At 43.8% G+C, this 24988-nt stretch overlaps 1 protein-coding gene across 2 annotated transcripts in view; it reads right to left on the reverse strand.

Annotated features, from left to right (window-relative positions):
• TSPAN18 (tetraspanin 18) overlaps nucleotides 1-24988 on the reverse strand; it is a 218573-nt gene that overhangs the window by 166944 nt on the left and 26641 nt on the right. For both annotated transcript variants that reach the window (XM_066634397.1, XM_066634387.1), the window contains exon 2: nucleotides 15063-15160. The gene's annotated coding sequence lies outside the window, so the exon portion shown is untranslated. The remainder of the gene's footprint in view (nucleotides 1-15062; nucleotides 15161-24988) is intronic.

The following is a 24988-nucleotide window of genomic DNA, read 5'->3' on the forward strand; positions in this document are numbered from 1 at the left end:
GCTGAGTGTTAGGAACAAACAAGTCTGGGAGTTTACTGTTATAGCATTATGTATGTATGTAGGTAGGTAGGTAGGTATGTAGGTATTCTCTCAAGAAATTAAATGCCTTTCAAGTAAAGTGTAACTATTCTTTAAATGAACCATTTATTATTACAGGCTTGTATGAAGAAACTAATCTATCTATGCCTGGCCTAGGCTACTTAGAGCCCAATCCTGGGCTTGGTGCGCTGGCTCACCGCCTGTGTGCACTGTTGCAAACATGCTGTAAGGCACGTTTGCGAGGCTTACCACCAGGTGACAAAGGCAGGCAGAGGGTGGGAGGTGGGGAGGGGGTGGGGAGAGGGAGGGAGGGAGGGAGGGATGCGGGACCGGTAGAACTCTGCTCCACCAATCCTGAGCCACATCTCCCCATTAGGACTACAATCCTATACATTGTATAGGGTGGTATGTTTTTTGCAAAGATTCGGCGGCTCTCCTGGATGGCTTCTGTGGTTCCTCAGAAGCCACGGCTCACAGTTTGGGAACCACTGACTTAAGTAAAATGGATTACTTGGAACACACAATTATTCACAGGAGGGTTAATAGAGAGTGAGCTGTCAGCCAGGATCTAAACTCAGCAATAATTCTTAGAGGGGTTGAATGAGAGATTAAGCAGGTATCTAAAAAGCAGGTATTGAACATGACAGGCAAAAAAAAAAAAGAAATTAAAAAAGCATACAGCTAAACAGTATAGGAAAAAATAGGTTGACAAGACATAAATAAATGTAGCAGGACTTTTGCTTTTTGAAAAGTTGAGATAGTCAACATCTACTTTATGCTATTTTGATTTCTCAGAGAACCATCAATGTGATAGCCTACCTCTTTTCCTTGGTTTCCCCACCACACTGAGTTGAACTCAATGAAGCTTTCTCCTGACTAAACCTATTTACTGTGGAAACATGGACTTTTCATATATTTGTGTTCTGTAAGTTGTAGACAAGCATGTAACATCATAAATAGATCATTTGCAGCATAAATTGCTCCTTGCATTAATTCATAAGAAAAAAATTTGATGCTCTGGTTACTTTTAGCACAAAGCCAAAGCAATGCTAAAACAGTATAATACACACAGAGAGAGAGAGAGAGAGAGAGAGAGCGCAAGTGTATAATTCAACCAAAAAACTCATCTCTGGACTCTCAATTACAAGAAGTTGACAAATGTTAAATCCCTGTGTTTCTGAATGTTCTTATGATGTTCCAGTCAGAAGAGAAAAAGGTTCCAGCTGAGCTTTCCAAGGATGTGCTTAAGTCCATGAGCCCAAGTTGAGTACCAAGTCAGCGACCTTGCAACTCAACTTGACTTGCAAATTGTAAAGTGTGGCCGTTGTAACTCATGAAAAGTTTCAAGTCAAGTCAATTCAAGAAACGAGGCCAAAAAACAACAAAACACTCTTAAACCTTCCTCCTTTCCTCAAATCCCCCCCCCCCCATCTTCACGTTTTTGGGCAAGCCAAGTCAGGTCAGCACGAATCGAGTGCCCATCCCTGCAGCTTTCTGCCACATAGCCGACTTTGTTGTGCCCTTCCCTTCCTTCTTCTACAAAATAATATGAGTAAGCTTTATTATAGTGTTCCATAATTTCATAAGTGTTCTATAATTTTTATTTGCTATTACTAGTTCTTGGTTTATTAAACTGTATGTATGCACGATAAATTATTTTCAACAATATTGAATGTGACCGCTTATACTGTAATTGCATTTGCCTGTTAAATAATATATTTTGGATATAATAATACACTTCAAAAATAGGCAACATCATGCATTCATCAGTTCCTGGCTATGCCGAACCCTTCCCCATAAATAGGGGTGTTTGAAAATGGTTTTATTTTTCACAGATTTTGTAATTTGAAAGACAGAAATGTATTTTTATTCCAAATTCTCATTTGTATTAATTTTGAACACTTTAAAAGTGTACTAGATAGGTGATATAGTATCAGCAGATGTAGCCACTGAATTTTTTCTAACTGGAAAAGTAATATATGTTAATTTCTGGAAAATATCAAACACCAAAATGCTGGGTTTTTTTGTTTGTTTTTGCTTTTAATCTACCCATAAAACATTTTCCAGACACCCAAAAGGCAAGTCCTGCTATTGCCCAGACAAAGACCTAGTGCTGACTACATGTATTTGTATGACAGTTCCAGATCAGGTCAAGAGCAATCAATAGAAGTCCTGGGGCTCTAGTTATGTTGGGCTACAGAAAAGCAACACTGATTCTTTTTTCTCCCTTTTGAAACCAGGAAGCTCCTTCTTCTGCTAGTCCCAGACAAACCCGACCATTGGAGGTTTGGTTTGGTTTCTAACAACAAATTGCTACAATCTGCATTACAATTTGCTTCTATTAGGAAAGGCAAAGAAAGGAAGTAAGAGACTCATACAGAGAAGTAAACATTCCACAAGAGCTGTTGGGAACAGCAGACAAATCCAGAGTTTAAGAAGCAGTCACACATCACCAACTTCAAATAGGTGTAATCCCTGTGCTTCCAAATTCCCACACCTCCGAACAACAAATAATCCTAAAATATGCAGGATGTACTGAGCTTCCCAGGGATAAGTACTCATTATTCCAGCAACTCAGAGCATAAGCACATCAGAGGGGTTTCAAATTTAAGCTTAGTGGAGTTATAGTCTAGGATCTGCTTACTGTCACATGAAATTGTGTGAAGAGTTTTACAGCATTCCAAATAAACTTCTGGAGTTGCTGAAGGTAGAAGGCAAGGAATGTGTTTGTTGTCCATTCTCTATAAACTCTTGAGCTTACAATTTATAAACACAGCCCAAGTGTCCAAGTTTCAAGGCACTGACACCATCTGCTTGTAACTCCTTTGAGCATACTATATATGGATTTCATCAGAGAAGAGGGATATTCTACAATCTGGTGCTTCTAGGTTTTCCTATAGACTTAGAGCCCAATCCTATTCTCCACTGATGCAGTGGCTCCAAAATAGCTACCACTGCATTATGTGTGTGTGTGGGGGGGGGGGGGACAATCAAGCTTCCCTTTAGTGTGTGTGTGTGGGGGGGATCTTAACCAGACCTATGCTAGCTAGCTTGTGCAGGTCCATGTGAACCCACACCTTGGGAACAGGGTTAGGATTTGGGGGCACTGCTGCTGTTGCCAAACCTGCTCCCTTCCCAGACATCATCTGCCCTCCCACTGCCCCCACAGCAGCCTCATTTTGCCCTCCCCACCCCGTTCCACCCACATGCCCTCCCTCCCACCTCACCCACCTTATCTTCAATGGCTGGTGGCTCCAGATCTGTGGGTGCAGATAGAATGGCTCTGGCCTTCCCAGCAGCATCCTGGCAGCATGCTACTGATCATACTCTCGGAGCACCTTTTACAATTGGCGCTGGCAACTTTACAGGAGTCAGCACCAGCAGGTGATCTGACAATGGCTGGCCCCTTTAGGACTGGGCTGTAAGCTAAACTTATACCTATGCATGTAAAAAGAGCTTCTTGCTTGGTTTACAAAACAGATGATGATTTGTCATGAACATTGCTAGGCAATCCATGTTCCTTCTACAAAAGGAGCACCAAACTATTTAAATGCAAGATCATCTTTGATGGCAACTTAACAGCAACACTGGATTTTCATTTTTCTTATTTCAAAGTTAACGTTAACAATAATCAGAGATACAATTGTGGATGCAATCCCCTGACAGAGTTAGCTGTAGCAGCAGTACGACATACATTAAAAATTATTCTGTATACGGTGCCAGTTTCTTTGCTATCGATGCCATATGAGCACATCTAATTTTGACATTTCCCCACACTACAGCACTTACACAATTAAAATTTCTAGTGGCTAACAGAGAGGGTGTGCCCACTAGTGGTGGCAGCTCATTGGCCTTACCTCCTGCTCAGTTCACCCTGGTGGCACTTCTCTGGCCACCAGCATTAGAGCTTTGTGGATGGGGCGATTGGTTCCTTGAAAGTCATGCCAACATCGCACCAACATCAGTATGCTACCCCTTGAATAATGGGCTGCATCAGTGTTTCCAGGGATGCTGCTGGCATAACTGGGAGGGTGGCTGCGGTATGGCACTGCCATGACAGGCTTCAGATATAGCGGTCATTGAGCCAGCATCAGGGTGCTATCAATGCAGTGTCTAGATAGTATTAGGCCATTAGAATTTTTAAAGTAATCAAAGCACCTAGATTTGTTTTCAGAAACATCCAGGAGCCAATGCAGCTGGCACAGAGGATTAATTTTGAAAACAGGTAACTTGGGTCAATATCTACTGTACTCAGTAAGTTCAATCATTTCTAAAAAGAAAGCTACGTTGGTCCAGCAATATAGTTTGCATGTGAAACTTCACAGTCTCCAGGGAGGATCTAGTCAATAGCTGGACCAGGAGATAGATTGCTGTAAAATGATCTAAACCAGGGGTGTCAAACTCGTTTCATACAGAGGGCCGAAGCTGGCATTCAGGGCTCCAGCTGAGGGCCGAAAGTGATGTCATTAAGCAGAAAGTGACATCATTAAGCAGCTAATGGCCAGAAATCAGACCCTGTTCTCATATAGAAACTCATTAACTGCAAATTACAGAAGAGAAAGTACGCAAATCTTGATCATAATTCAAGATTTGGAAAAGCCCAATTTTCATGTGGGCTGCCATTTCAGCTGTAATACCTCAGCAGCTGAGAGCCTGAGGGCCAGATAAAAAGCTTCCAGGGGCCACATCTGGCCCCTGGGCCTTATGTTTGACACCCCTGATCTAAACTAAAGAAGTGACACCAAGTTGCAAGGTAAGTAAACAATTCCCTCCCTTCCTCTCATGATTTTATGTGCAACTTTACAACTATTCCATTTCCCTTCTGGATACGGAGCAGGCTTTGCAAATAAATCTCAGCCAGAGCACCTCTTGAATTATTATTTAGCAAGACCGATGTCTTCTGCTACCACTGCAACTTGGCAATTCATCCTCTGTTCACTGAGCAGAATGGCTCACAGGAAGATGAAAAGCATTTGATGGTCTCAAAATCTCTTGCTGCTTTGGCTGAAAGAACAATCGGAAGTCAGGAGAAAGGAAAGCGAAAAACACACTCCCCTCAGATCTGGATGAGGGACACTTCAGTAATGTCACATTTCTCTCCAAATGCACTGAGGGAAACCTAGCTGACACTTTAGTCCTGACAGGTCTTTGATAACCCTTCTGTTCACTTGCTACCAGAGTCCGGTAAATCTTTGTACAGTAGTTGGCAGAAGCAGCAAAAGTATACGTAGCCAGCGGCAGACTACTAAATTGCCGCTCAGTTGTCAGAGCTACAAAACTGAGTCATTTCAACAGATAATTTTGTTGAATAATACTAAATAATTTGCAAGCCAACTGATGATTAAAATGAGATGGTTGCAGAGAGAGGTAATATCACAAATGATTTTGTCAAATCAAATCAGTAGCTATTTAGCACATAACATTAATACCTAGTAAGCAGCACAGAAATAGACGCAATCACCCAGGGCAGAGTTTGGAATTGCTACAACAGCAGAAGCCTAAATGCAATTTGCAAGGCTTGGTTTTTAAATAGCCATTGCGCATAAAGCGGAGGCAGACTTTTGATGTATAAGGTTGGTTTACAGAAAGAGTGAATATTACACTTTCAGCTGCATAATGATGCTGGTTTAATATACATGGATTTTTAATGGAAGGGAGAGCCTGGAAGAACATTAAGGACCAACAGCTGCCAAAAGGACCATCTTGTAAAAGCAGACCTCAAGTCATCAAACTACCGATACAAGATATAAGGTGTAGCATGGCTACAATTGGAAGGCTATTACTTCAATTGGCTATTACCAGTGGCGGCGCAAGCTGGAACACTGCCTGATGCTACCTTGGGTCTGCTACCTTTATACAATAATAGCAGCCACTTACCACACTCCTGGGTCAATTTCCTCAACTGTGGGCATGCAGGACTTGCACATTCTATTTAAGGGGACCGAACAAATGAAGGTACTTCATTGTTCACACAGTCTCTGTAAATCAACGCAGAAGGTCCTGCACTTCCATGTTTGAAGAAATTCTGTAAGGAGCACAGTAAAGAGGAGTAAACTTTCTACTTGCTTTTAGTGGGTAGAAAACAGATCAGTGTGGGTTGCATCCACGGTGGACCAAAAGGAAGCAGTGGTGGTAGCAGATTCACCCTAAAGTGGGTGAAAGGCATCCCAACCTGCTGCCCTCTTGCCCCTTGCCATCTGCTGCTGATGCAATCCAAATCACCTCACCTAATGGATAAGCTGTCCCTGGCTATTACTGACAAACTGTAGTGTAAGACAATTCTCTCGCTGTTGATCCCAGAGTGATGAATGTGAGGTCATCCCCAACCACACATTATGCTTATCACGTGGACAATAAAGTCTTCCCTTTACTTGCATGTAAGAGCTGCAGTTTGGATCAGGTTCGTGGCATTGAGGGAGAAGCTATTTTCCAGCCAAAAGTAATCCACCAAAGCAGCTAATTAATCCTTAAAGGTGCCATTGTCATATCTGCACTGGAAAACTACCAACACGGTAGTCTTTAAACTTTTGTTTTAATCTTTGATCCAACAGATAATTTCTGGCAAACAAGAAGGGATGTATCTGGAGCTAAACACCAGCCATGGGAACATTTGACAGAATGCTTTGTCACTTCTCATTTGGAAATTGCTGCTCTAGGGCCCGATCCTGAGCGGGCAAGCACCAGCACTGGGTGTCACAAATGTGCCATTAAGGCACACCCATGACACCTTGCACTGAGCCAGCACTGGCCCAGTACAAGTTGGCACGGAGCGCAGCACCGGCCACTCACCACCCAGAGTTAGGTAAGAGCTCCGGGCACAGTGAAGGCTTCAGGCGCAGGGGGAGGCATTCCAGACCAGGGAGAGAAACTGAGGCACAAAGGGGCAGGACCGGTGGAGCTCCACTCTGCTGGATCCTGAACTCCATGACAGGTCTCCCAGTCCAACAGAGAGTCTCTCAAGTCTGCACCAGCAAAATAGCACAGACTTGAGTAGCCCAATTGTGGATCTTGGGGTTTTACTTCCCCCGAGGAGACCTCCAGTGGCTGCCACAGTGCTACAGAATGCAGTGGTAGCTGCTTTGGCACTGCTGAACCTGCCAGTGATAGCATCACCTTTAGGACTAGACTGTTAGTTTCTCAAGTTGGACATTGTTCAACCATCTAAGTAAGTTTGATTCTCTCTAAAAAGGAAGATTATAACGAATGTACTTTATAGAAAACTTTCCAAGTCCTTTCCGCTAGAACAGGGGTACCCAAACCCCGGCCCACAGGCCACTTGTGGCCTGCTGCGGGTACCCATCTGGCCCCCAGAGGGTCCCCCCATCTCCTATGGGCACTCGGCCCTCACCCCAGCCCGCGCTGGCCCGCCGCGTGAGCTCCGCGCCTTGCTTTCCCTCGCTGCCGCTGAGCTCAGTGGCAGCGAAGGAAAGACAAGCCCAGTGCATGCAGGGCCTTTTATAGTGGGAAGGTAATGTGAGACTTGCAGGTCTCGCGTTACTTCCCACTATAAAAGACCCTGTGTGTTTGCCGGCTGGTCTCTTCCTGTCTTACCCATGGGCTGGGCTGGGCTCTGCTCGGCTGGGCTTGGCTCCCCTCCCCTCCCCTCCTGCGACATGAGCCAGGGGAGTGCAGGAGAGAGAGAGATCCTCTGGGGGGAGGTCTCTCCTTACCTTGCCCATGGGCTGGGTTCCGCTTGACTGGACTCGGTTCCCCTCCCCTCCGCTACCCTCTCCTCCTGCAACCTGAGGCAGGGGAATGCAGGAGAAAGGGGGGGCCAGCCCGCAGCACATCTCCGAGGAAGGGAGGGCTGGTTGGCTGGCTGGCCAGGAAGGTAGGCAGGCAGGCAGCAGCAGCAGCACATGCTGCTCTAGCTAGCGAGGAAGGGCGGTTAGGTGGACAGGCAGGCAGGCAGCCAAGCAGGCAAGTGGGCAGCCAGGCAGGAGCACATACCGCCCAAGCAAATGAGGGAGGGAAGGAGGGAGGGCGAGGGGGCAGGCGAGTAGGTGGGTGTATGTGTGTGAAAGTGTGGAAGATCTCCCCTCCATTTGTGTGTGTGAATGGGATCATAAACTGGTACAAAGATCTCCCCCCCCTTATTAGGGTGAATGGAATCATAAACTGGCATGAAGATCTCCCCCCCCCCCTTATTAGGGTGAATGGAATCATAAACTGGATTGAATTCATTCATTCATTTTCCGTCTCTAATATTTTCATTTATGTAAATTTATTCAAATTTGAAATGTAAATTAATTCTTTTTTTTTCTGGCCTCTCTAACACATTGTCAGAGAGATGCTGTGGCCCTCCTGCCAAAAGCTTTGAGCACTCCTGCGCTAGAATGAGAAAGATGTCTTTTGCACCAGTATGGGAAACCTAGTATCCAATCCTGTGCTCCAATTCTGAGTTTAATGCATACGGCTGAACAGAAAAAGATGACAAAAAAGTGAAATTTTAAGGGGGGGAAAGCATGGACAAGTAGTAGAATTGTATCAAGTTTCCAAACCCAGCTTCAGCCCCGACCTGACCACAAGTCAGGTCACAAGTTTTCCGCACTGTAATTTTTCCACTCTTTAATTAAAAGAATAAAAATGAAGACTTTCAAAACATATGCCAAAGAATGAACAAACTAAAAACCAAAAGAGGCAATCCCATTTGTCTTTAAAATTTTGTCTTTGCCAAGCTGCTGAAAAATAACAGGAGTGGATTTCAAGCAAAGAAGCAGTGGAAGAGTGATGCTGAATCCTCCTTTTGCCTGCCAGTTTTCCCATGCAGTCCCCTCTCGCCCCACAGCTAGTTTTCTCCTATCCAGGCTTCTAGATCAAGGTAAAGAAAAACAGCATGGGTGGAGAGTATAGGGGTACAGCAGTAGAAAGATCAGCATTCCCTTCCCCCCCAACCGCCATTTCTCAGCTTGAAATTATATTTGCTTGGTAAAGACCTGTTCAGAAACAAGGCCACCAGCATCACATGTAGTTCAGCCCTAAAGACACAGTTCTATGTGCACTTTATCGGCATATGATGTCTTTCTGGGTCAATACATATAGGTCTATCCATTTTCTTGGAGACTATAGATGCAGCTGCATTTCTGGTTGGATTTTTACATGCACTGCAGCAACTGTTACCCTGCACATGCCTGATCTTGTCTGATCTCGGAAGCTAAGCAGGGTCAGGCCTGGTTAGTGCTTGGATGGGAGAACGCCTGGGAATACCGGGTGCTGTAGGCTTATACCATAGTCTTTCGAGACTGAAGGTTGCCAACCATTGAACCAGGGAACACAGTAAATAAAATGATATTCTAAAGCAGGGGTGGCCATACTTGCTTAACATATGAGCCACATATGATTAACTTCAGAGATGTTTGGGACCTGCAATATTTAAGGAGCATTTAAATTATTAAACGTGCTGTATTTACTCACTATGAACATTAAACTTACATTTTAATCCAGTCGATGGGTATAATGATTATTACCTGGTAAATTATAAAGTTTGAACATTTTTAAAGTACATTTTACAGTATATTAATTGTGATTCTCAGACAACGTATTTCTGCGAGTCGCAGATTATATAGTATAATAGAGCTGCATGTGGCTCATGAGCCGCGGTGATTTGGCCGCCCCTGTTCTACAGTTTCAAGTCTGCAAAGGATACAAATATTTGTCACCTCTCAGTGTTTCAGAAACAGACATCTGTACTGAATTTCCTGAGTACCCCTAAAATCAGCTCTAACAACAAGCAAGAACAGGCTACAACAAGTGAAAAAGAAACATCAAGGCAAACATATACCTATCCAATCAGAAAGCTCAGGCAGACAAAAAGGTACATTTTGTTCATGCAGCAGTCTGTCTCGTGAATTAATATTTATCATCATGTGCTTTATATAGCTTGTTGCAGACTATTCCTATTAAAAATACATTAAAAAGCAGACGCAACTAAAAAGGTTGGCTACCACAGTCCAGCTCCACTTGTCTGAACAAACAGCAGCTATTTATTTAGTTAGAAAGTTTCATATATGGGGCTTTATTTATTTATTTAGACAGGGGATTTCTAGAATCCTTTTGGATTAGCCATTCAGCAGCATCCCTGGCATTTGGAATTCAGGTTCATTAGCATCAGCCTTATTCTGACTGCTTGATGCCTACAGTAAACATTTGTGCAGATGAAGGCTAAACAGCTTAGCAGAGCAGGAGCCAGGGTGCTTCCTCTTATTTATTTACAAGCTTATGTCTTGCTAATCATCATTCGAGCATCAGTACACTCAGGAGGCAAAGTCTTTCAGACCCTGCAAAGTTTAGTTGGCCAAAGTTGTATAACTTGCTCGCACAACTGTAACACCAACAAATGGAACACGTATGTAACAAATACATGTGTAACACATCTGCAAAAAGAATTTCCGATTAAAGCGCTTTGTCCCACTGATACAAAGAAGCGATACAGAAATGTGGAAACAGTTTGGTGAGAAGTCTCCGAGACCCCTAGCCCTCCCTCATAGAACTACAGCTCTCAGGGTTGCTGGAAAAATGAAATTACTGTAAAACCAATTTAGATATACACAAGTTGAAAAACGGCTACAAAAATTCCAAAGAAAACAAAAGGTCTGCATGCACATTCAAACATGATCAGTGGAACAGAAAGCCTATACAACCCTTCTTGAATCATATGAGTAAAATTCTGTAGTAGTATCTGCTTTACTAACAAGAATTGGAGCCAAGAACTTGCAACTTGTCTCAAGCAACCCACTGCTTCCAGAACTAGGATTTAAACCTGTCTCCCAATATAAACCAACAGTCTTTTCACTTACGCATACTGGTTCCCAATACAGAACTTAGTCAGACTCGATTAGCCATAAAACTAACCTTCCCAAATAAAACAGTAAATATGTGTAATTTAGGGACTTACTGACCTTCAGAATACCCAGCTGCAGCTCCTTGCAGAAGCAGGAAACCAGAGCTCCAAGAAAAGCTCTCTGTGGGCACAACTAAGACAGTCTCTCATGTAACATGATTAGAGGATAATATAAAACCTAGCTACAAATCAGCAGTAAACACTGAAAATTTCACTTTTTTGTCTCCAAAACCCTTATTTATTTGAAATTTCTGGTTTGTAATTAACACTAGCAAGAACTAACAGTAGCTGCAGTTTCCAAAATATTAATTCAGATTCTTGTGAAAGTTCATGGGACTGCTCAGAAGGAGTCAGTGCAAATACTGCACTTAGGGCACAAGCCTAACCAGGGCTACTCAGAAGTAAGTCCTATTTTGTTCAATGGGGCTTACTCTCAAAGAAGTGTGCAGCCTTAGTGTTCAGATTAATTAGCTAGGCAGGAAAAAATATCCATTCCATTGTTCTGTCCCTGGATACCTCAATACCACATGAGCAATCTACTCTCACTGAAACGCACCTGAAATTCTCAGGTGCAAAGCAAATTCAGGCACTGTCATGTATTTCTGGGGATGAAAACATTTTACTCCTCTTGCCTCAATTTAAATTTGAAATCCTGCAAAGCCCCTGACTCTGGGCCTTTGAAGTCTACAAGAAATTGGAATCGTGAGACCTACATTTCCTAGTTAAAGTATCTCCAGGGAGCCATGAGAGGGTGGGAGTAAAAAACAACTCTCTAGATCTTTATCTCTTCCTAGTTATGTGATTTTTAATTAGAGCAGTAGCTGCAAGAAACATTCATGGGTGTTTTATCACATAAGCATACAAACATCCCCCTCCCCATCTCCCAAGGGAATGTTCACTTTGTGAGTTCTGTAACAAAAAGATTCATCTCATGACAAATGTAAGAAATTCATCTGCAAAACTACACAGAGCAAGCAAAATCTTGGAAGGAAAGGAAAAAATGCAAATGTCATTGCAGAGCTAGTTGAGAAAAGGTATCAAAAGAAGAGCTGCAAAGCAAACAAAATAAAATACTGTAAAATGGAAGCAGCCAACTCAAGCTGGCAAATGGGGCACTTAGGCCAGAGGTCGTGACACCCCAGCCCAAGGGCCCTTGCCTCTGCCCCCTTAAGGGGCGGGGGCAGGAGGGAAGGCAGCGGGGGCAGGGGGAAGGTAGCGACATGTTCCCCAGGATCACACTGCTCAGGGGGGCTGCAGGGATGCACTCACCAGTCCCTGCAGCATGGTCCTGGGGGTGCGGAGAGCCCTGCACGAGCACCTGCAGGGCTTCCCAGCTAGTTCAGTGGAAGTAGAGTGATCACGCTCCTCTTCCAATCCTGTGCGGAAGTGGAGCGCGATCAGGCGTTCACACAGGGCTCCCCACACCCTCAGGACAATGCTGCAGGGACTGGTGAGTGGATCCCAGTTCCTGTAGCCCCCCTGAGCAGCATGATCCTGGGGATTACGTCGCTACCTTCCCCCCTGCCCCCCTCCCCGCCCCCACAAGGACTTACTGTGCTTTTCAAACTCCTGGAGAATTTGAAAACCGCAGACTTAGGCCATAATCCCATTCACACTCCTGGGAGAAAGTCCCATTGACTATAAGGGGACTTGCGTCTGAGTAGACATGGATAGGATTGAGCTCACAGTGCCTTAAGTAATGATTTGAGTTAAATACCAGTTAGAGGCAAGTAATACACAGCCTTCCTTCCCCTGTTTATCCTTCAGCAGAGGGGAAAGTTCTGCCAGGGATAACATACTGGAAGGTTAGTTCCTCATTTGAACTTCAATCCTACCCACAGACAGGCTGCTTGAATTCCAATAAAATCAATGGGATATAGTCAGCCTTGATCTCTTGTTGTCAAATACTAGTTGCGATAAAAGTAAAGCATGTTTTTCCAAGTTGCTTTGCTGAATGCCTACAGCTGGCAATTTATCCATGCTCACCAACAAGCAATCCCTCTTTGAAGATCAGCAGAAGTGTTCTCTGTGTTTATGTTGTCCTAAGGAGGCAGTTGGACACTGTGTTTATTTTAAAATACTTTTATTCCACCTTCCTCTTTTACAAAAAAGGCCAAGTGACTGATAAGTATATTTGACAACAACAAAATATGGAAAAAAAATGCCCAAAGAAAAAAACTGAGTTGCCATGATTCTGAACTATGATGCAAATATTTAGCCATTTCTGTAACACAGGAATTAGATACTACCACTTTCTTACTCTTCTCCCCCTCCCCATCCTCTTCCTTTAGAATGCAGCTACCTCATCAAAATAGGAACTAGATAAAAAGATGTGAAAGGGTTGTGATTGGCAGGCTGGCCAGACAGCAAAAGTAACAAAAGTTAATTGAAGATAGCTGAAGGTTAGATAAAGCGGAACCTGGTCAGTGTAACCAATGAACTCTAAAATGCACAGTCCCTTAACTTGTTAGCATCCTCCTGAAGGAGAAAGAGGCCCCAGTGATCTAGATTAAGGGTCTCCAAACCCCGGCCCAGGGGCCAGATGCGGCCCGTGGAGAGCCTCTATCCAGCCCGCGGCCAGTCTCTGATCCCCTGAGAGCCTCTGACCCTGTTGACCAAACACAACCAGAGTTGCGCTTGTGGGGTGGGGGAATGGGGTTCCTTTAAGTGTGTGTGCTTTATTTCTTGGGCTGTGTTGGCGCTTGGAGAAATCCTGGACATTTTGAGCCCATTCATTCATTCATTTCCAGTCATTCATCTAAGTTCTATCTCTAAAGTATTTATTTAAATTTTATATTTCATTTTTTTCCCCAGCCCTCAACACCATGCCAGATATTTGATACGGCCCTTCGGACAAAACGTTTGGAGACCCCTGATCTAGATGTATCCCATTAAAAGGATATCAGGAATTCAAGGTTGCTTGAAAGGGGAGAAACAGGAGAGCCCCTTAAATTCAGTGCTAGCTGATAAAGAGGAACTCTGATATCTCCTCCAAAAGAAACAAACCAGAGATGGAATTTTCCACTCCTGATAAAGGGTGAGTAACATGCAGTACAGAGGAACCCATCCCAGAAGACAACCCATTCAGGATAAACCAACACAAGGGGTTAGAAGAAAAATCCTGATGAAACTCAGATAGAACTCATCCATTGGATTCTCCCGTTTAGGGTGCTTCAACTCAGCACTGCAACTGTCTGGCCAATGGGTAAGAAAGGTGTGAGAGTGATGAATTGGGGGGCTTAGTAGTAGCTTCCTCTTGCTGTAAATTGATAAAATATATTTCTATTTGATATTGTTGACTGGACCTGAACTCCTCATAACAAGGAGATAAGATCTACACTAAGCAATGGGGCCTTCAGGCTTGATTACCCCATAAGCCCCACTCACCCTTACTATTATTTAGGGACCCATGTAAACTGGCATACCAACACCCAAGAGGACCCTGGTTTGGATTGCACATAATTTGGCTTCTGACATTAAAATGTGAGTCAAATGGTGACAAAAATTATATCAATCATAGCACAGAGAAGGCAGAACTGAATAAAAACAACAAGGAGGGTTTTGTTCTCAATTCAGTGGGGGTGATGGTTCCGTAACTGTGACAACCAGCACACTAAAGGCCTTGTTACTACTAAGAAAGCCTCAGGTAGAGGCTTACCTGACAGATTTAATTTTATCTATAGCAAACCAAATGTTAGACTGTTAAGGGCACACTACAGACTTTGTGTTGGCCCACTCACACTTACCAATAAATTCCACCCAGTGACACAATACCCTGACATCCTATGGTAGGATGGACGGGGCTATTAGGCTCATCTGGTTGTAGGATCCCAGTTTTACTCCACCTTCATGCCCTCCTTCTGTATTTGAAAAGCACCTCGCTACTCACTGAAGGTTCTTAAAGTTATTAAACAACCAAGATCAAATTATATCAAATTGGTGAATCTATATACACACTTTGGGGAATGCCCTGTCAATTTCTGAATAGCTACCAATTACTGTGCACTGAGATTTCAGGATCTCAAAAAAATACTATCTGAAAAATAATTCCAGTAAACTGAGTGTACAGGTCAAGAAGTATTCCAGAATCATAAGGCGATGCAACAACTAAAGAAATTACATAGCTCTTGAGGACTTAGTCTTAGATAAATAACCCTGTAGCCTTTCAATCAGTCAAACAAACCTGCTTGGTCGTCTGCGGGTGCTAATCACTTGGCATTTCCTGTCTTTCACTGGGACCACAAATTCTTTTTTCCTGTATCTGGTTCTTGCCGCTAATTCCTGTGCACAAGGGGGAAAAAAAGAAGTAGAGATAAGAGATTAGATGGGTTTCCAGTACTTTAATCAAAATAGGTTCCTCCTCTTCTACTCCTCCTCTTCCCACCCCTCCCTGCACACTTCTAGGTCTTCAATCAACAAACTTCCCAGACAAAGCCTTGCTTAATGCACCCACTGCTGAATCCTGTTTAATTGGAAACCATTGACACTTCCCTGGTCACAGCAAACAAAGAGTGGGTGCCAGCAATGTACAGATGCGAAAGAAACACATGCTGGAAGTATGGTGGAAAAAGTGGTTGCCTTTTAAGTCTTCATCAAGGTGACACTATTTACCAGTAGAATATAAGCAGAGAGTTCCAGCTTCTTTCCCATCCTCTCCCTCCTTAACATCCAAGTTCATCTCCCACCCCAGTACAGATGGATCCGGGGATTCTTCTTCTGTGGATCCGTCTCAACAAGAGTCTCGCAGACATGCATTGAGCCACACTTGGTCCACCTTAGCCCTTCAGTCCTCTCTGGAGGGCTTTCTGAAGCCTGAAGAGGCAGTATGTGTCCACCTGCTGCATCTGAGGGCTTCAGAATGGTCTGGAGAGGTGGAAAAATGCCACTTCTGGTTTCCCTGGATTGTTTCCCAAGGCCTCAGAATGCCTAATAGGGAGAAAAAACGCCACTTTCAGTTTCCCTCAGTGTCATGAATATGTACATGTTAGGCCTTGGTTAGCATGTGGAGCCTGAACCCAACTAAGTCAGTAATGGAGAAGTTGCTAGCAGTTCCTAGCTGCAAGAATGTGAGTAAACAAACACAAAGATTGTTGTCTGTCCTCTGGTGGTCAGAAAGGACAGACAACAAGAATTACAACCCATTGGAATGTAGCACCTTTGCAGACAGAACGGCACCTTATCAAGCTGATAAAGTGCAGCTGTGGATCTCCAGTTGGGAGGGGTAAGAACTAGGAGGACTAGCAACCAGACCCACTTCGAGAAGGTTCTGTCCTCAAAAGTTTCTGATTGGACAGTCTAAATAAGTATGAAGTCACCTCAGTACTATTAGCATAAGAAGTATAATAATGAGGCCCAAAGGATGGGTCCAGTCCCTTCTTGGACAGAAGTTTTGGCTGCAACATCCTGCACGCTGTGAGCTCCATTTTCCAAAATGGGCATCTGGCCTCACAGGTAGCCTGGAGCTAAAAGATCTATAAGAAGCTGATCCAGGTGAGAGATAAAGATTAATACAGCTAGCCAGCTAGCTTTGTTCTTTTATTGCTGATATGTTTCCTACATGTTTATGCCTCTAGCATTTGCTGCCTTATGTAACCTTATGTAACCTTATGTATTTAATAAACTAAAATCTCTTTTACTAAGTTGTTTCATTGTCTGTTGGGGACAAAGGTTCAGAATCCTGCCTAGCCGTTCAGCAAGCTACCAAGTGCTCATTGAGGTCTAGTAACTTGAGGACTGAGGCTTTAATTGGAGAAAGCGCTCAGTGCCTGCAAGGGATAGAATAAAGCCTAGAGGGTCTCAGTGTCCCTGAATTGAGACACTAGCACGAACAGGGTGGTGGCAGTACTACTGAACAGGGGGTCTTGAGGGCTTTAGGGTTCGAGAACCAAGAACTCTGAGCACCCCAAACCCCCCTTAAGTTTGCGACACTCAGGAAATCGGAAGTGGTGTTTTTTCGTCTCTCCGGGCCATTCTGAAGCACGCAGAGGCAGCAAGTGGACACACACTGCCTCCTCAGGATTCAGAAAGCCCTCCGGAGGGGACCAGAGGGATAAGGTGGAGCCAAGTGTGGCTCAATTGGGTTCCAGGAGACCCTTGTAGAGCCAGAGTCACGGATGAAAAACCAACGGATCAACAGGCTCCACCTGTACTGGGGGAGGGGATAAAGTTGGATGTTAAAGAGGGAGGGAAAGAAGCTGGAGTCCCCTTCGGAGGAAGAAAGGGGCCAAAAATCATGGATTTTATTATTTGCAAATTTCTATATCTGCAGAGGGTCCAAGAATGGATTCCCCCATGGATAGTGAGGCCCCACCTCTATTCCCAACATATCTTCTTGAATATGCAAAGAAGATGGGGAAGAACTGGTTCAACTAAGCTTATAGCCACGATGCATGGCAGTCTAGCTGGCGCTGTCCCATGTGCTCACAGTACTGCACTGTGGTCATGGATAGAAGGCTGCATTCTGCAACCTTGGGAGGGTCAATCCAATGCCAAGCGGTGGGAGTGGGATTTCTGCAAGAACTGAAGAAGCAATCTCAGCGAGCAATTCCACACTTACAGAAAGCACGAAGTAACCTTAATTTATGCTGGGCTCTTATGTTTTGTCGAAAACTAATATTGATATTGGAGATTAACAAAACGTGCAGGAAGAGTTGTGGTTAGACCAAAATGAAAACTGGGACTTATTTGAGTTTAGTCCTGAAATATATTTTCAAAAATAGAGCTAATCTCAAAATATGTCAAACAATAGGAGAGTGTGTGGTTTAAGCCATTTCTGCCCAGTGTTGCATATGCGCAACAGGGACCAAAGGTGTACATCTGTGGGCTGGGCAAAAATGAGTTAAGCAGGTGGAGAGGATCTTCTTACTATACTGAAAGTATGCTTCAAACTGCCATGCTCAGTCTAATGTGCTGCTCCCTTTCTCTGTCATACCCTGCATTGTAGCTGCATCTCCAAAGCCATTTCCAGTTGGCTCAGCAGCAAACTCAGAAGCCATGCTGGATAGGAATTGACCAAGTAGCATTGAATTGTTCCAATAATCCCATTAACCACCCCAGGGCCACTAAAGCCACCAATCAAAGAGGCTTTAGAAACCTACACATTCAAAGATTTGCTGCAACCATTTACCTAAATCTGAAGATTCCAGTTTGTCAATTTGCAGTAAGTAACGTTTGCATTTCTAAAAATCATAGCATACATTAAGTGCCGGAAGACTAAAGTGGAAAACATTACTGTCAAGCATGTATCAGACCTGAGAGCCCAGGTGAGTATCATACATTAAAGAAATTAAAAGGCAGCTCTGGAGATATGAATGCAAAGAATTGCCTTTCAAAGGCTATGGGGTTAAAGCCCCTCAGTATCAAATTCAATTTTTTTATGGGTTTTAAAAGTGCTAACTATATTGAAGGGAAAGCTGCCTGCCTGCAACCCTTGAGAAGATTAGATTATTACCAGCCAACTATGAGACACTTAAATCCAGCATTAATCCTAATTCCCATTGAATCAAATATGCATTGTGCAGGGAAAGCCAGGCACATATAAATTTTTCCCGTGCTCACGTTCTGCTATATGCAGTGATCCATGTCATAAATGCTAAATGCTAAACCTCCTGCATGTGTGACAAATAAAGCCTGACTGTGGCGGTTCGGGTAATGCCAAGAAGATGGGAACAAACTGAGGTAATCCATCCCAGTTTTGAGACAGGCCCAGCAGGATACAAAATAAGAGGGGGGAAAATAAATTCTATTTTACATGAATAATGGAGACAACCATGCTTTGAGGAAAGGTGGTGAATTAATATAATACGTAATGGGCAGGACATAACCTATATCAAAATTGTCCGACTCTTCATATAATTCATACAGAAATTCAGGGATGGCATGATAATAATGAAAGTCTAGATGACTCAAGTCTATAAAATAAATCCCAACTCCTCTCCCTGCGGCACTACTGCTTCTTCAGGCCTCTCTAAAACTGCAGTTCTTACTGTGCAATCCTATACAAATTCACTTGAAAGTCCTCCTGTGTTCAGTGGGGACTTACTCTTAGGCAAGTATGTTTAGGATTGGGGCTTTAATTTTTTCACATTTTTTATAATATATTTTATATTAATATATAAATATGAATTTTTTCACATTTTATATTATTCCTCCAAAGAGCTCAAGGTGGTGTTCACAGCTGCTCCCCTCCTTTTGTCCTCACAACAACCCTGTGAGGTAGATGAGGCTGAGACAAAGTGACTGGCCCAAGGTCACCCAAGAGGCTGAGAGGTAATTTATTTTATTTATACCTTGGCTCAACGATCTCCGACACTTTCTCTCAATACCGAGCTAAACAAACGCATCGGTAAAGCAGCTACCACGTTTTCCAGACTCACAAAGAGAGTCTGGTCCAACAAGAAGCTGACGGAACATACAACAACAACAACAACAGTATTTATATACCACTTTTCAACAAAAAGTTCACAAAGCGGTTTACAGAGAAAATCAAATACCAAGATCCAGGTCTACAGAGCTTGCGTCCTGAGTACACTTCTGTACTGCAGCGAGTCATGGACTCTTCACTCACAACAGGAGAGGAAACTGAATGCTTTCCACATGCGCTGCCTCTGACGTATTCTCGGCATCACCTGGCAGGACAAAGTTCCAAACAACACAGTCCTGGAACGTGCTGGAATCCCTAGCATGTATGCACTACTGAAACAGAGACGCCTGCGTTGGCTCGGTCATGTCGTGAGAATGGATGATGGCCGGATCCCAAAGGATCTCCTCTATGGAGAACTCGTGCAAGGAAAGCGCCCTACAGGTAGACCACAGCTGCAATACAAGGACATCTGCAAGAGGGATCTGAAGGCCTTAGGAGTGGACCTCAACAAGTGGGAAACCTTGGCCTCTGAGCGGCCCGCTTGGAGGCAGGCTGTGCAACATGGCCTTTCCCAGTTTGAAGAGACACTTGGCCAACAGTCTGAGGCTAAAAGGCAAAGAAGGAAGGCCCATAGCCAGGGAGACGGATCAGGGACAGACTGCACTTGCTCCCAGTGTGGAAGGGATTGTCACTCCCGAATTGGCCTTTTCAGCCACACTAGACGCTGTTCCAGAACCACCTTTCAGAGCGCGATACCATAGTCTTTCGAGACTGAAGGTTGCCAACTATGATTTATATATCGCCTTTCTTTGGTCATCAGATTTCTCCTCAGACTTTAATCCAAGGCAGTTTACATAGGCAGGCTGTTCTAAACCCCCGTAGGGATTTTTATAATTGAATAGTTCTAGTCTTTCATAGAACTCCTCGATCCAGCTGGATTCCTTCCCGGTCTGGCCTCTCTCTGGCCCTTTGCCTCCCACGCTCCACTTGACGGCAATTCCTCTCTGCCACTGAGGGTCAGCTCATCAGTATATCAGCGTGTCGTCAGTTCTCCAGTACTTCCGGTTGTTTCGAACTGGTAGCCTCAGATCTTCAGGTATACAAGGCGGCAGTTCTACCAACTGAGCCAGACCTCTTCCAGGTCTAAGTCCACCTCCCACTACACTACTCTAGCTCTCTTTAAAGTGCCTAATAGATCATCAGATGTTGGTAATGTCATGTAAATCCCTGATTTTAGATGTTGGTTTATGACATGGCAAAAACTAACATGGAGCCAAGCTTATCCAACTCAAATTTATCACATTTTTATACCACCCTTCCTCCAAGCAGCTCAGGGTGATGTACATAGCTCCTCACCTCCTTTTGCCCTTACAACAACCCTGTGAGGTAGGCAAGGTTGAGAGAGAAAGACAGTGTGACTGGCCCAAGGTCACCCAGGAAGCTTCATGGCTAAGTGGGGATTTGAACCTGGATCTTCCAGGCCTAAATCCAACTCCCAAACCACTAGACTAGGGGTCTCCAAACCCCAGCCTGGGGGCCAGATCTGTCTCTGTCTGGCTCACAGTCAGCCTCTTGTCCCCTGAGAGCCTCTGGCCCACTCAAATGAACACAACTGGAGCTATGCTCTGGTTGTGTCCGGAGGGTGTTCTGAGAGCCAGGGAGGTTGAATGAATGAGCCCATTCATTCATTTATTCACTCTTCTAAGTTCCTTCTCTAATTTATTTATTTAAATTTTATATTTAAATTTTTTTTTCCAGCCCTCAACACTGCACCAGATATTTGATGCGGCCCTCTGGCCAAAAAGTTTGGAGACCCCTGCACTAGACCATCTTAGCTCTTGAATCCTGTACAGGCTCTCAAATCCTGAAAGCTTGCACAGAACAGTCCCAGGGAGAGGTGGTCGATGTAAAAGTGAAAAAAAATTAACAACCCTGATTGAACAGGAACTTTGCAAACTCTTTTACAAATACTGATCCAATAAATGCAGTTTCTCCCTCTCATCCCCAGAGATCTACGTGGCAACAAGACTGGACACCACATCACATCATTCCACAAAATGATTGTTTCTCATTACTTGTAAATGCAACTCATTTGGCCATCAAAGATCAAGCTTCTCTTTCTCTCTCTCTCTCTCTCTCTCTCACACACACACACACACACACACACACACACACACGTCTCCCACATACATTAAATTAGGGCAAAATGACAACACTCTGGTAAACTTGAGAGTGGAAAAACAAGTGTGGAAGACTGAAATAGGCAAAAAATAGTAAAGCAGCTGCTGCAAATCTACATCTGGCGGTAAAAGTGGTTTCTAAAATGTACTTGGAAGACCTGATGGTGAACACAACCCTCCAGCCTGCAACTATGTGATTCACAATGTCCCATAGAGTCTGAAATTTCCTTGCTGTGCATAATTAAAGGTAAATACAGGCAGCTCCATTATTCCAGGATATTTCACAGAAGGATAATGGGATGACAATCTCAGATGCCTATTACCACTACAATCTTACTGTTGTTGATATTTTAAGGAGGATGGAAGTATGTAGTTCACTACAAAAGCCAATATAATAAGATCTTTAAAAAAAAAATAATCATGAGATGCGTCCAAAGGAACAACAACAGAAATTAGAAATGGTAGCAAACAGAAGTTGATGCAAAATGACTGCCATAAAGCTTCTTACTCAATAAATAATGAACGTATAAGAACAGCTCAATTTCCTTTTCAATTACATCTCAGATACTTTCATCCTTTAGATCAGGACTTTCCAAACGCCAACCCAGGGGCCAGATCCAAGGTATGGGGAAAGCTTTCCACTCCATGAAGTGGAGCTTACCATTCAGCCTCCACGCTGCTTGACCGCCATGTTGATCTGGACACAGGGATGCCCTGGGCAGTTGCATTTGCCCTGACATCCTGTTGCACAGCCTTCTGGGATGCCACGCAACAGACACGACTGCCCAGGGCATCCCTTTGCCGAGATCTACATGGCAGTGATGCAGCACAGAGGTGGAACAGTCCAAATGGTCCAAATGGGTACCAAATGGGTTTTGCAGTGCACAGTGGTTGCAAGTTTGGTGACAGCTTGTTTAGATGATTACAGGTCCAGCCTATTTATACACGGATTTGACTCAACACAAATAGCCACTGCAAATGAGAAGGAATGTGCTGATCCCTGGAGAAGGGGAAAAATGCATCCCTTTAAAATCAGTTTAAAAAACTGAACAGTCCTTTAACAATAGCCTCCTTAATGAGAGGGGGGGCAGATGGCTGACAATCCATCAATTCTTCTCTCTCCAGGCAAGCTCTCCCTTCCCCCTGAGCACGTGAAAGAAAGGTGATCACTTTGCATTGGTGAAGGGAGGGGCTGAGTGAAGCTCCTTTCTAAGCTCTTGGGAGGATGACTGATTGATGGATTGTCTTCTTAATGACTCTGTCTTAACATCACAAAAGTCAGCAAGACTGTTTTTAAATCACCAGAGCAAAGAAATATTGTTTTTTAAATTGATTTGCTCTAGTGCATTTTTTGCCATCCAAAAAAACTTGGATGTGCTTAGAACAGAACCCTCTCAAATAATGAGGCTCAACCTATAGTTGCAAATTTTGCCAATTAATTGATAGTTAAAGTCATAGGTCAAAAAGTTCCTCACAGCATTTTAAGGCAGTGCTATTCAAACTTTGTATCTTATATACACTTACATAGGAGTAAGTTTTGCTGAACTTAATGAGACTTACTTCTGAGTAGACACACATAGGCTTGCACTGTAAGACTGCAATCCTGTACATGGGGTTGCATGGTAGGGTTGCAATTCTAAGCACACTTAGGGCCAAAATAGAGATGATTTGGCAATCAACAGAATTTAACTGTCCAGGTAAAACATTCTCCCCTTGACAGCACATCATCTGATGGTTCAAGACCTGAGGCACCTGTTCAGAAGCTCACTCAGCAGGTCCAGTCTTTAAACTCAGGACTTGCAAGGCAATCTGCAGTGCATTCATTTCAAACCACACTCACTTAAATCACTCCACACAACGCAAAACATCAAAGTTCACATTGTATTAATTGTGAGAAGATGTAATGGAAGATCAGAAGATCATCAGGTGGATGATATGGTGTTGACAGCGATTCCCTGTTTTGACAGCTGGTTGACAGCTCTGGGAAGGGCAGGGCTGGCTCCACAGCTGTAATCAATCAAAGCCAATGAAGACCTGGTTGGACACCTGAGCTTCATTTGACCTTGATGGGACCCAAGCTAACGAGGTAGCTCACAGCTGAGCTGCATTTGGACTTAACAAGGGGCTGTAGGATAAAAGGCAGCTTCAGCAGGAGCAAAGGGCTGACTAGAGCGGGATGCTAACCCAGCCAGGAGTGGGACGCTGACCCAGAGGAACACCTGGACGGACTCACACTGGGAGAAGGGGACTGCCAGAACTCTGCTGGAGGACACACAGAGGAGAGGACTGCCAGGACCCTGCTGGAGGAGATACTCTTCTGGAGATGATAGAGGAAGGGACTGCTGAGACTCTGCTGGACACACACTGCTGCACTGGACTGCTACTGGGAAGATTGGACTGGGAATACTGGACTGGGAAGATTGGACTGCTTTGGAGATTAAACTGTGGACTTGGACTGAAGGCGTCAGACCTTCACCCACTGAGTTAAGTGGAGTTTTGGGGAGGGAAAGCCTCTGGACAAGAGGACTTGCAGGGAGTGTCTGTGTTTATAGCAATAAATTTGGTTAGTTGCTATAGATAAGGAGTTCTGTATTCATTTCTTTGCACACTGCAGCTGTTGTTCTTGGAAAAGGAGGGTGTTAATTAGCCAAAAAGCGGGCATTAGAAGGGAGTTGGGATATTTGGACGGGACAAATTGGCGTAGTCGGCAGGATAGGACAAATTGGGACAGGACACAAATTAAGGACACTTAATTTGCAGCCTAGGTTTGAAAGTATGAAGTTTTCCATCATATGAAGCAAACGTGGGGAGAATTTGACCACATTATATAAGGTGCATTACTCTAGCGGTATATTTATGTGCCATCAAACTTGCAGGGCCTCCTATGGACAGGTTAACAGCATGACAAAACCAAGGACAGGTCAACAACGGTGTGGCTGCGCAGTGTGAGGGTAGCTTACTCCAATTCACTCCTTTACAATCAGAGTCAAGCTCACCCACCCATATTCATTTGTTTTGCACTTCATAAAAAATAGCTGCGGGAGACTCCTAATATCGCCAGTTTCATGATGAGTACAAGTGCACTAAAGTTTTCCCAAAACTACACTATTAAATTAAATGTTTACAAAACACCAAACATATTAAGAAATAAGGGAGAGTATGTTGAAGGTTAAGGCAGCAAAACCATTAGCATTTTGATAGCTTTCAACAACACATAAAAGAAACGAGTCTTTAAAATTCATTGCCCAAAGATTAATCCTTCCTGTACAGCATTTCCTCCTCGGCTGGAGGCAGTTATCAAGCTTTCTATTCTTTAATACCTTGATTTTTAAAAATGCTCCAGGAGTCTGGTAAAGCTGGAAAGCTCAAGTCACTCAGGAGCTGGTGCCTATAATTCTGGACAGAAAGGGTGTCTCCTGCTATAACCAACACACTTGCCACAAGTAGGGCTTCATTAATAAACAACAGGCTGATCATCTACAAATTCCTTGAAGAGAATATGGTTTCCACAGACAGAACATCATCTTTAGAAATTCATGAGCCCCTGGAGCGTCTATTATTGACTTG

The sequence above is a fragment of the Tiliqua scincoides genome, chromosome 1, assembly GCF_035046505.1.
Source record: "Tiliqua scincoides isolate rTilSci1 chromosome 1, rTilSci1.hap2, whole genome shotgun sequence".
In the NCBI taxonomy this organism is placed as follows: Eukaryota; Metazoa; Chordata; class Lepidosauria; order Squamata; family Scincidae; genus Tiliqua; species Tiliqua scincoides.